This window comes from Portunus trituberculatus, chromosome 44 (genome assembly GCF_017591435.1).
Source record: "Portunus trituberculatus isolate SZX2019 chromosome 44, ASM1759143v1, whole genome shotgun sequence".
Lineage (NCBI taxonomy): Eukaryota > Metazoa > Arthropoda > Malacostraca > Decapoda > Portunidae > Portunus > Portunus trituberculatus.
In genome coordinates this window covers 10,721,081-10,733,740 of record NC_059298.1, presented here as the reverse complement: position 1 = coordinate 10,733,740, position 12,660 = coordinate 10,721,081, and the positions used below count along the sequence as shown (strand labels likewise).

At 42.7% G+C, this 12,660-nt stretch overlaps 1 protein-coding gene across 9 annotated transcripts in view; it reads right to left on the bottom strand.

Annotated features, from left to right (window-relative positions):
• The window catches only part of LOC123519071 (CD151 antigen-like), a 202,982-nt gene that overhangs the window by 126,293 nt on the left and 64,029 nt on the right, over positions 1-12,660 (bottom strand). For 5 of the 9 annotated variants that reach the window (XM_045280248.1, XM_045280254.1, XM_045280253.1 and 2 more), the window contains one exon: positions 3,462-3,495. The exons of the other annotated variants lie outside the window; for them this stretch is intronic. The gene's annotated coding sequence lies outside the window, so the exon portion shown is untranslated. The remainder of the gene's footprint in view (positions 1-3,461; positions 3,496-12,660) is intronic. 9 annotated transcript variants of the gene reach the window in all.

Genomic DNA, 12,660 nt, shown 5'->3' with positions numbered 1-12,660 from the left:
ACTGCCGTCCTTCTTCACTCTGCCTGATAATTAACGCTGCCTCTCTCACTCTGACACTCCTACATGACATTTATTTACAACAGTACTTTATTATTATCATTTTCTTTTCTTTTTTCTTCTTCTTCCTTCTCTTTTTTTCAAATATCACCAATGGATATATATTTTTCTTCGTCTTCCTTCTTAACATCCGTATAGTCTTTCTCATCTTCCTCCTCTTCCTCTTATTGCTTTTCAGATTCACTAGCTACATAACATAATACACACCCACACACACACACACACACACACACACATATTCCACACCGTCCTGCTGTTTTCCTCTCGCCTCCTCGTCCTCACACTCCCTCTCCAACTCTCAACAATTTCCCACAATCACCAGTTTTTCATACGTATTATTTTCCTCGCAATGGCCCCGAAGCGTTACCAGCACCTCTTAGCCAGCCGAGGAGGAGGAACAACCGCCCCGCAAAGAGATCGTGAATGCAGAGTTACGAGGATTCTACATGCTATATACATACGCTTTGTTTCCACATACCCCCACAGAATACGAGGAAGAATGAGAGGCGAGAAATATATATATGTATGCGCAGGATATCTCTATTATCTGGCTGGCGTCTGATATTTATTACTTTTCAGTGTGCTGGGCTTGGTGTTTTCATTTCGTGGAATTGCTGTGGATGATGACAATCGCGTTTTGTTTATTAATTTTCATATTTTACGTTAGGTACTGTTCATGTAATATTATATTCTTTCATTTCGTTTTTTTTTTTATGTATGCTTTTTCCCTTTTCGTTAACGCTTGTTCATTTGTAACTGTGGGTTGTGCGTATTTCTTTTTTCGTTGTACATTTTACGTAGCTAGTCTTCCTTTTTTTTTTTTTTTTTTTTTTTTTTTTTTACGGCGGGTGTTATTTGTACGCCCCGAGCTGCTCCCGCTGTTTGGCACGGAATGAACGAGGTTGCGCTGCCATGTGATGTATCGCTATACTTTTACCTCAAGTGAGTGATGTGTGTGTGTGTGTGTGTGTGTGGAAATTTGCACCAGCCACACCTGAACGCAGAGAGGAGAACCATACATATATAGATACATACGTAGATACATATATACACACCCATATATCTATGTATGCCTACAAGATAGCCAAACATAAACAATCATGAACTAACGCAGCAAACACATCCACGCGGAACAGAAGATAAATGCACTCGCAAATTTGTGTACATAAATTAAATGGTCACACACACACACACACACACACAGAGAGAGAGAGAGAGAGAGAGAGAGAGAGAGAGAGAGAGAGAGAGAGAGAGAGAGAGAGAGAGAGAGAGAGAGAGAGAGAGAGAGAGAGAGAGAGAGAGAGAGAGAGAGAGCAAAAAACACAAAATACACAGGAATACAAATACAATACAAAAATAACAAAGAATCAGCAAAACACACAAAATATGAAACAAATCACACACACACACACACACACACACACACACACACACACACACACACACACACAAACGCAAACAGGCACACTGAACTACACCTCCGCGCCCCACAAAACTTACACCAACCACGCAACCACACTAGGAATCTTCTTCCAGCATCTGAGAAACGGCCGCCACACGCACAAGCACCTGACGCCTTCCGATGGGCTCACTGCTGCTGCTGCTGTTGTTGCTGCTGCCGGCCAGGACGAAGCACCACCACCCAGCCTCGGGACAGCCTCGCTAAAAGCCACGCACGCACACCTGATGCAAAGGTTTTCGTGCGGTAATGGAGGCTTCGGTGCAATCTTTTACAAACGCAGGTGCAGTGTGTGTGTGTGTGTGTGTGTGTGTGTGTGTGTGTGTGTGTGTGTGTGTAATTCACCACGGTCGCCTGCTGGTCACACAGCCAGTCTTCCACATTACGGAGCGAGCTCAGAGCTCATAGACTAATCTTCGGGTAAGACTGAGACCACAACACACACTCCACATACCGGGAAAACGAGGCCACAATCTCTCGAGTTACATCCCGTACCTATTTACTGCTAGGTGAACAGGGGCTACATATTAAGAGGCTTGTCCATTTGCCTCGCCACGCCCGGGACTCGAACTTGGACCCTCTCGATTGTGAGTTAAGCGTGCTAACCACTACAATACGCGGTGTGTGTGTGTGTGTGTGTGTGTGTGTGTGTGTGTGTGTGTGTGTGTGTGTGTGTGTGTGTGTGTGTGTGTGTGTGTGTGTCTTTCCACTAGCTTACAGACCATCCACTCATGTATCTGCAAACATGAAGGCACCTGAAAAGGTAAACAAAGCAGATCTATCCTTATTCCCACACAACAAATGCAAACAAACACTAGGGAAGAGAACCAAACAGACAGAAAGAGAGCGAAAGAAAGAACCAGACCCTGCCAGATAACTCGTTACGTATGGAAACCCCACCATGGCAGGAAAGGTCAGCGAGGGGCGTGACTCGGGCAGGTGCATGAGTTGGGAAATATGAGAAGAATGTAAGGGTAGAAATGGAGTGTGGAAAGGCGGTGAGTGGGCGTGGTGGACTATGGAGGGCGTCTGACTGGGTGTGGAAGTGCCTGAATTGGTGTGAAGTGTATTAGAATGGGTGTGTCTTGGTGTGGATGCGTCTAAACGAGTGTGAATTGGTTTGAGTGGGTGTGTAGTGTCTGATTAGGCGTGATATAATGCAAGTCTCTCATTATAAGATTGATATTATGAGTTAGATCACAGACAATAAGCCTAAAAACTCAATTTTTTCCATTAAATGCCCTAACGACCTTATAACATCCTTACTTTCCCTCTAAACGCTCCAGAAATGCAACAGTGACCTATACCGACCAAAAAACTATAATTTCACCATATAGGTCACGCACCCTTATTCACACAGCCACTAAACCTACAATTGCAACCTCGCCTGTCACTCAAACACGCTATCTTTGTCCCAGTAATCTTTTCCAGTACCACCTTTATCATTTCATTCTCACCAAAGCTCCTCTCACGGCCCACTTTCCACTAGATTTAACTTCATATACTTAACATTCGTTGTAGGTAAAAAAAAAAAAAAGCAACCGCAATTTAGCCGCTACTCATCAAAGCAGTTTAAATGTACATACATCAACAGTTACTGGCGCTTACCATGGAAATGCAAATATTCATGACATCAAAGGAAGGCAAATGAAAACCACGGGTAGGAGCCAAAATAATATAAAAGCAAAACACAAATATTCCACATGACTTAATCTACTCGGAAGAGGAAATCTGCCAGAAAGAAACACACACACAAAAAAAAAAAAAAAAAAAAAAAAAAAAATCATAAAAAAAACATCTCAGGACACAATGGAAGCAAAACATCTATGCCCCTAAAAAAACTAAAGAAAAAGTTTAATAAAATATTTAAATCTAAATAACAAAAGGACCGAAAGAAAACAACTACGGCAAAAAAAAAAAATCCATCTAAAAATAAAAACCTTACCTAAAAGAAGAGAGGATCAGATTGTCGCCTCCCCCTGAAAATAAAAAAAAATAAAAATAAAATAAAAACATGAAAAAAATACACAGAGATCGTGACGTGAAAACAAACACAGGAGAGGCGACAAGGATCAGAGGTCAAGGATCAGATGGGATCAGGTGGGACAAAGCGAGGTGAGGTGAGAGAGGGGAGAGAGGAGGATAGAGGGAGGTACTAAGCCAGGAGATGGGAAGTGGTGGAAGATAAGGACGAATCATGAGAAGAAACAGATAATAGGACTATATTCTCAAACATTCCTATACCACTTCAATACAATACGTGATAGGAAAGATGAATTAATGAGGAGAGACAATACAGGAAATGAATACATAAAAGAATAAGGCTCCAAACGGAAATTAAACTAGGAAAAGAATGGAAAATTAGCACGATTAGGGATGATTCGGGGAAATTGCGCAGGAACGGAGAGATGTAGGAGACTGATGAGCCTTGGAGGGATGCTGGAACTGAGGCAGGAGGAGGAGGAGGAGGAGGAGGAGGAGGAGGAGGAGGAGGAGGAGGAGGAGGAGGAGGAGGAGGAGGAGGAGGAGGAGGAGGAGGAGGAGGAGGAGGTGTAAAGGAGCGTTGCGAAGGGCGGAGATTTACAGAACAACAAAGGAAAAGGTTTACACGTGCCGCCGCCACCGCCCCCACTTCTATCATCTCCTCCTCCTCCTCCTCCTCCTCCTCCTCCTCCTCCTCCTCCTCCTTCCGCCATGGGGCAGAGCGACACAGATCGATGGGGACATGTTACATATCAGATAAAATGTTAATAAGTGAAAAGCGCGACACTTTCCTGAAATTCACATATCGACTTGCGTTCCTTTGTACCACTTTTTTTTATTTCCTTGCCTTGTTCTGCTAAATTCGTCTAGTAAATTTTAGCTTTTTTTCCTAATAAGTTAAGCTTAAATTTTATTAATGTAATGATTTCTGTTAATTTCTAATATATGTTATATATCTTATTTTCATGTAACTTTCTTTTCTTCCGGTTCGTGAGCGTGGTGCTGTCATTGTGTCTGTCTGTCACACGTCAGTTTACAGATGCCTGCTCCTGTTGGTTCCTGTCTGCTACATCTGCCTCCTCCCGTCCGTTGTGTTTCTTTTATTCATGCCTGTTCATGTATACTAGTAATGATTTAATTCATTTGTGTAGATTTCTGTACTTCACTCAATTTTTTTACTTTGCCTTCTCATTTAATTTATTTTATTCATTTTCTGTCTGTAGATATACTAATTCATAAAGAACGTTTCCATACACAGGCTAGACTAAGTAGTGCTTTCTTAACCATTTTCTTATAACACAGACATCTGATAATGTGTACTGCATCTGATAATGTGTACATGCATCACTCGGTAAATGAAAAAGTTTGGAAAAAACTATGTATTGTTTTTTTTTTCTATTCATTACTTTTTGACGTTATACAAGCACATAATTTGATACGTAAAAATATATCTTTATATATTCCTTTCAGAATTTCCATAAGGTTGAAGAAAATCTGCTTTTTTCACAAGTCTTCTCTTTACTTTCTCTCTTTGTTCCATCCTTAAAGTTCTCAGTCCCGCCAGCCGCCGCCCCGCCGGTGTGTGTTGCCAGGAGACGCGGCCATCCATCCACGAACACCTCCGTCCGCTGATCGAAACATTTCTGCGACTTCTCTTGCAATTTCCAAAACCTCACATCCAAATACACTCTCTCTCTCTCTCTCTCTCTCTCTCTCTCTCTCTCTCTCTCTCTCTCTCTCTCTCTCTCTCTCTCTTCCTACGCGCTCTTTCATTCCTTCCTCAGTAAACTGACTCTCGCCTTCTACGCGAAAAGTCGTAACTGGGAGAGAGAGAGAGAGAGAGAGAGAGAGAGAGAGAGAGAGAGAGTCTTACTGCGGCTGAGCTCTCGGCGGAAAAATGAAAAATGACGTTGCTATGGGAGCAGCGACTAGGCAACCGTTTTCTCTCTCTCTCTCTCTCTCTCTCTCTCTCTCTCTCTCTCTCTCTTTTGCACCCTCTGCACTTGGCAATCTCCCTCGACCACTGCGTCCTGAAGCCCTCACACTTTATCAGTCTTCCTCAATTCCGTCCTGTCGCCGTCCATCCGTCCGTCCTTCCCTCACTTCATTACTACCAATGTTGCTCTTCTTGCTCCTTCAGCTGACTTTACCCATCTCATTCCCTCCTTCCTCTTCTTTCTTCCCTTTCCTTTTTTCTCGACTCATTCTTCTTCGTTCCTTTTTACCTATTCCTGAGTTTCTTTTCTCACTGCTTCTCTCTCTCTCCTTGCTCTTTCAAATTTACCCCTCTTTTCTCCTTCTCCCTCCTCCTCCTCCTCCTCCTCCTCCTCCTCTTTAGTCCTCTCATCTAATGAAATTCCACTTCTCGTAGTTTCACGTTTCCCAGGAAATAAAATACAACGAATCCTTCACCCATTGTTCAACGCGTTCAGCTTCCTCCCTTCTCCCCCCGCCCAAACTGGCTCATATTAACTACAACTGACTCCCCCTTCACCATGCTATACTCTACACTACATCTCTCATTTCCCTTCAACATGGTGTATCTGAACGGTTCCAATTTTACACGTACAATTTTTCCCAGATGTGTTTGTATTAGTAGTATCCATTATACGAAAAGAGAATTGTATGTGTGCACAGGTAAAAAAAAAAACATGTGATTGTTGAAAGGTGGAATAAGGGAAGTCAAAAACTAGAGCGATTATGCAGAGCTAAGAGGATCAACCCGCTACCAAAGCATCCTGGGTCTGTAAGCTTGTGACCGTGGCATTTACAGAGCAGCCATAGGTCTCACCACAGTAGCTTCCATTTCCCAGGGGTGTTCCGCCGCCTTGTCTCAGTGTTCTCATTTGCATCAACACCTCCGCTCTAAGTAACGTAATGGAGCAACTAATGTTTCTCTTAACTCCTCGCAGTTAACAAACGGTAAATTTCAACCCTGACATAACAATGGAGGGACGAACTCAGGTGTTTCCCAAGGACCCTTAGTCTTCACCGGCCTCGAGTTAATCTTGCTAGCAGTCCCTCAGCAGATCCTCCATGTGTTTTGCGCAATTCCTCGTCAGCAGGAGACGATAAATTTCTAGTTAAAGATAACAATGAAGTCAGTAACTAAGGTATGTCACGGGAGCTTCATTCTTCAGTGTTTACTCTGCTTCGCAGCTCCTCAGTTTCTCGGCTCCAGATGATGCATTTCCTCCAGTGGTAAACATCAAGAAGCAAACTTAGAATTGAAAAAAACAAATGTCTTAGTCCTTACTGATCATACAGTACTCCTGTCTGCTGTTCCTCAGTTCCTCATCACGTTACCGTGTTGATGAAAGCTTCGCCCAGCATCACGGTTCCTCTCCCAGCGGACGCGAGGCCTTGATTACCTGTGAGCGTCCGTCAGTAGATGGATGGTCATCCGTAAACCTCCCAGGAGCGGCTTAACCCCACGTCCTCCAGATGCAAACACGATGAGCAAGTAAAGGGAGAGGAAGCTGGGAGGTAGGGAAGAGGGACTAATGGATGGAGGGAGATGAGCCAGGAGGAGGGACTAGAGGACAGTGAAAGGAGAAGGGAGAACCTGTTTTCCTCATTACCAACACTGGCTTTGCTTTACTTTTATTCTTATGTTATAACAACGGCAAGTTAAACTGCTTCAAGCCTACATTCCTAACCTAAAGGATGAAATAATGTACAAAGACACGCGCGGCAAAATAATTAACTTGTCAGTAAAACCCACAAGCAAATGAAGCGGGTCATTCACGCCCCACTCACTCCTCACCAAGGCTTGCGGTCCCTCACTTGAGTCTCACGGTTTCCTGCCCAATCTAATTTTCTCTACAGTCGTGCGTGTTATTTTCGCCAGGACAGAGACACATAAAAAAAAGAGACATTTACAACGCCCTCCTCAGCCAGACGAGACAGATCTGACGACAACAACAGATACGAGAGTACATCCCACCGTGACGCCAGACAGTATCAGCAATTAGCACGCTATCATCATGACCCATACAATAACAAAGCCTCCAACAAGAAAACAATAGCAAAAGAAATTAAAACGACACTTGCAGCAATGAAAATACGCCCTAAATATTAAAGCAAAAGCTTCACTCGAGAATAATCATGTTCTTAATCAACAAGATAGCACATTCTTCTATCACCACGGCAATCTTGGAGGTCAGATAAAAAGCAGTACTCTCTTTTCTCTTTTTTTCTCCCTTCGTCTCTGTTCATGCAGAAAGAGAGACGGCAACGTTTCCTGCATCTTTCCGTCCCTTGCAGACCGGTTCTCGTCTTTCCTACAACATCTCCTCCTGCTCTTCCTCCTCCTCCTCCAGGGTCGCTGAGGTATGCAGGGCGTCATCCCTTCACAGATGCATTGACAGGAACAAAGCACCGAGCCGCCCGAGGATCGCCCCGTTGACTGAGAAGGATGCAGGGGAGAGAAGAGGAAAGAAGGCGCAACACACACAGAGAGAATGACAACGATAGAGCTGGAAAAACGACGAGCAACTGACAAAAAGAGAAATATAAAAATATACGTCCATTTTCTTTATTCACACTCCAAGCGTACGCCAAACACTAGGAAAACTTTAACGATGAGGATGAACTGGAAGACGGGGACAACATACAAAAATCAAGAATTCATGCATATTTTTCCTCATGTTCTTCATTCACACAGACAGCGGACGCCAAGCAATATAGGAAAAACCTTAACGATGCGGAACGAAAATGACGAGAAAAAAAAAACAAGGAAAAAGACTAAAGAAAAAAGTCAAGAATATTCGTGCATATCTTGTTTTCTTATGTATATTCCATTTTCTTCATTCCCACATACACGACGCTGGTGCTTTTGACTGGGGTGATGTGCCGAGCCGTGTTGTGTTCAGTCCTGTATCACATTTGGCACCGATACGTACAGCAGTATGTTACAGCGATAATTCTTGACACTACACACTTTCTTTTTATATAAAAGGGGCACTGGCCTAGGGATACAAAAAAAAAAAAACAGAAAAAAAAAGTGAAGTGCCAGTCCATAGATAAAAAAAAAGGTCAAATTACACTAAGTTATCAGTACAAATTATATGCTGTCACCGATATTATTTCTAGCATTTCTTCTACGTTATGTTTCTGAGGTCATTGCCGGCAGAAATATAATGCTATGTTACCCTAATAATTCCCAGTCATTTCCGTAAAAGGCATATGAGCATTACGGGAAATAGGTTGCACAAAACTTCGTGCCATCAGTTGATTTGGGCGCCCTGCATTATGAAACCTTTGTAATTCGTGACGAGACTACGCGCTTCATGACAACACCGCACAGAGAATTAATACTCATTTCCCACGGAGAGAGAGAGAGAGAGAGAGAGAGAGAGAGAGAGAGAGCACAGGATGGTTTCAGCTCGTGGTCGTGTTATTCTTGCCTTGATAGACACTCTTCCACTACTGAAGTGCAAAGCAAACACACAATCCAGCCTTACACACACACACACACACACACACACACACACACACACACACACAAGGCTGTCACCTGGACGCTCACCTTCGTATACATCTTACTAAAAAAAACATGAAAAACAACACTCCATCTTGGCTCACCTTACCTTACACTATCCGTTCTCGAAGACAATACCAGGATGTTGGTTTCCGGTCCATGATTTCCTTCCCTGCCCTCCTCTCTAATCTGTTCCCATTCCTTCCCTCTCTTTCTCCTTCTATTCCTTTCTCTATGCACCCTCACGTTCTTCCTTTTCCTTTCTTCTTTGCTTGCATGGTCTGCCTTACGATCAACTTCAAAGATTTTCCTTCTCGCTCTCCCCTCTAATATCTTCCCATTCCTTCCTGGGCTTCTCCTGCTCTTCCCTTTTCCATGCAGTCTCACGCTCTTGCCTTCCCTTTTTTTTTTTTTTTTTTTAACACCATCATCTGCCTCACGATAAACCTCGGAACATAATCGAGTTTCACTAAATATCGGACTTGTTATTGAATGAAGCGTAAAGTTAATACGCAAGAACACAATGCACCATAATTCCTTTTAAGTGTGTTGTCATTACCTACTTATCGTTACATTATTGTCTATTATATAACACTATATTGCAAAGTCTTTTCGCAATGCAATTACACTCAGTAACCTCCTTACATACGTTGTCATCATCTTATTGCTCAACACATCCGTTATTTGCTACATCTAAATCTACGGCTATTACAGACAGTCTTCTTATACACACACTGAGGAAGACGCGCGAGGGAAGAGCAGTTCAATACACCGGAAAAAGAAATACTCAAAAGTTTCGCAAGAGTGGTGAATCTTGGGAAGGAGACACGGATCATCGGGTGGAGGCAGCTGGAGAGGAAAGGGCGAGAGGACGTGGAGGGGGGCAAAAAGGGGATGGAGGGGTGGTACATTCGTACAATACACCTTCGCCAAGTCAATGAACCTAGAGGTCAGAAGAGCATCCATCGCGTCTGGTTCGATTATGATTGTCGAGATTGGTTTTCATTGTAATTTCATATCGTACTTTTACTACTCAGTCGCGAGATTCCAATACATTTAACATTATTTGTACCTGTTTCCCCCTGACAACTCTGATTATACGGCTGAAGAAGGAAGGGAAACCTCAAAACCTGTTATGATGATGGAGACGTAGAAAGACAGCAAAAATAGTACATACATCTATTGAAAGACAAAAATCATTGTAATTTGTAACTACGATAGTGATAGTGATGATGGTGATGGCGTCGACAAGGAAAGCGGTCCCGTCACGCCTCCACAACCAGGAACCCTAAATTTAACCAGGCAGAGATGTAGAGAATGGAATACAGTTATTGTCTTGTGTATTGTTGTCAGCACCGCTTTACATAGTGCCTCGGCGCCGCCCTTGTATATAGTAGATCGCCGCTAGCAGGTAACAGCAGCTTCGGGAGGCTTGTGTGGCTCGAACATGGTTGCCAGTCACTCAAAATTATCTTTGAATCACTAAATCCTCCACTGATCGCCTCAAGGACACGAAGGTATTGAGCATGTGTTTGAGCATGTGTTGTTGTGGCGCGAGGCTAATCGAAGTTGTACAGGATATTATATGAACACTACATATAGGAAAATTGAACCCTATTATTGACACATTTCTAAATATAACAGTCGAAGTTATAGGAAAATTGAGGTCCTATATTTGAGCAGCCCATTCCCTAAACATAACTTCACGGTTGAAACGAAAAATAGCTATTATTAGAAGAAAAAACATGAAATGTAACTGCTGATAAAAAAAAAAGGGAACAGGTTTACTTGATGCTTTGACCCTCGAGAATTTTATACTTTGACCCTGGAAGTTGTCAGAAAGCCCTTGGATTCATAGAACTTAAAATCAACCTTCAGACACTTAGGAATCTTAAGTGTATTCGCCCTTCAGATTTCAATTTGTAAAGATAAACTGGCAGGGACATGAGTGAAGGATACAGACTTCTCCAGCTTATATTTGAGTTCTTAAATATTAATATAAACTCTCCTTTAATATATCATGAGTTTTTTTGCGTATTGAGTCCTCGCTTCTCAATTTTCAAAGAGAGATTTAACAAAAAGCGTAGGATATCGAGATTGGGCGGTGGGAGTTGGTAGAAGGAGGTGATATATAACATGATCTTAATACATATTGCATACCTTAAAAGAAACAGTCAGTAGCTCTATAAATACATTATCCTCGTCGTTTTTTTTTTTTTTCTAACGTGCAATAAACTCGTGAATATTAAGAAGGATATAAAACTCCGTGAATTGCATTAAAAATAATTACGACTGGGTGCAGTTTTTAATATCATCCAAATATACACACGCCTACACGCTCGTTCACACACACACACACACACACACACACACACACACACACACACACACACACACACACACACACACACACACACACACACACACACGAACACCAAACAAGGAGGGAGAGGAGAGGAGACGAGCGTGCTGAAAAGATGCTCGTCTAAAAATACACTCGTTGAAGGAGAAAATAAAATGATGCTTAGACTCTGGGTGAAGGTAAACACGAGGAGGGTCGCGCCGCCTTCATTACGTGCAGGAGAGCGAGGGATATAAAGAGGCGAACGAGATGAAAGAAGGAAGAGATGAGCGGACACAAATAATGGGCAGAGCTTACACCACTCAAAAACATGAAGGGGAATAGAGCAAAGGAGCAAAATGACAAAGGGACAACAAATATTGAATGAAAAATAAATACAGCCATAGGAAAGTGACTAAAATTAGGTATAAAGGGAAATAAACAAACTTGTGATAAGTTAAAGTATCTCTTCGAAAAATCCCATCTCTTTTTCTAGGAAGACTTCAGAAAATTCAATAACAAGATGCTTGAATGAAGAACATAACCTTATAATGCAGCAAAGGAAGCAACCTTTTAGGAAACGTTAAAGGCGATTCATCGAATTACTTCCCATTAACTTCGTTTCCTTTTCCTTGTCAGTATTGCATTATGTCTGGACTGTAACATTCTTCATATCGACTTCCCACTTACCTTTCATTCTCCTTTGTGAAGCTTGAGTTACTTCTCCTTCACTTCCCCATTTTCCTTTTCTCCTCCCAACGGTATCAGTTCTTTCGATATATTCTTATTTATTCCACCACCACCACCACCACCACCACCACCACCACCACCACCACCTCCTCCTCCTCCTCCTCCTCCTCCTCCTCCTCCTCCTCCTCCTCCTCCTCCTCCTCCTCCTCCAGCGGTTTCTATCTTACTTAAATCCTCAAGGACCTTTCCTTTCACCTTTCGCCACGTCTCGCTCTTCCTCCACCTCTCACATGGTTCTCATCTCGTTCCTCTTCTATTAGAAGCATCACTCAACACTTATTCCCTCACAGGCTTCCCTCTTCTTTCTCCTTCTCTGCCCACTTAGAAGCTGGCCACCTTGTCATAATGGATGATAATATAATTCTCTCTCTCTCTCTCTCTCTCTCTCTCTCTCTCTCTCTCTCTCTCTCTCTCTCTCTCACGAAAAGCAAATTCTTACCAACGGATCATGATCATCACGAACAGATAACATCCCCAAGCTCGTGTGTGTGTGTGTGTGTGTGTGTGTGTGTGTGTGTGTGTGTGTGTGTGTGTGTGTGTGTGTGTGTGTGTGTGTGTGTGTGTGTGTGTGTGTGTGTGTGCACGGAC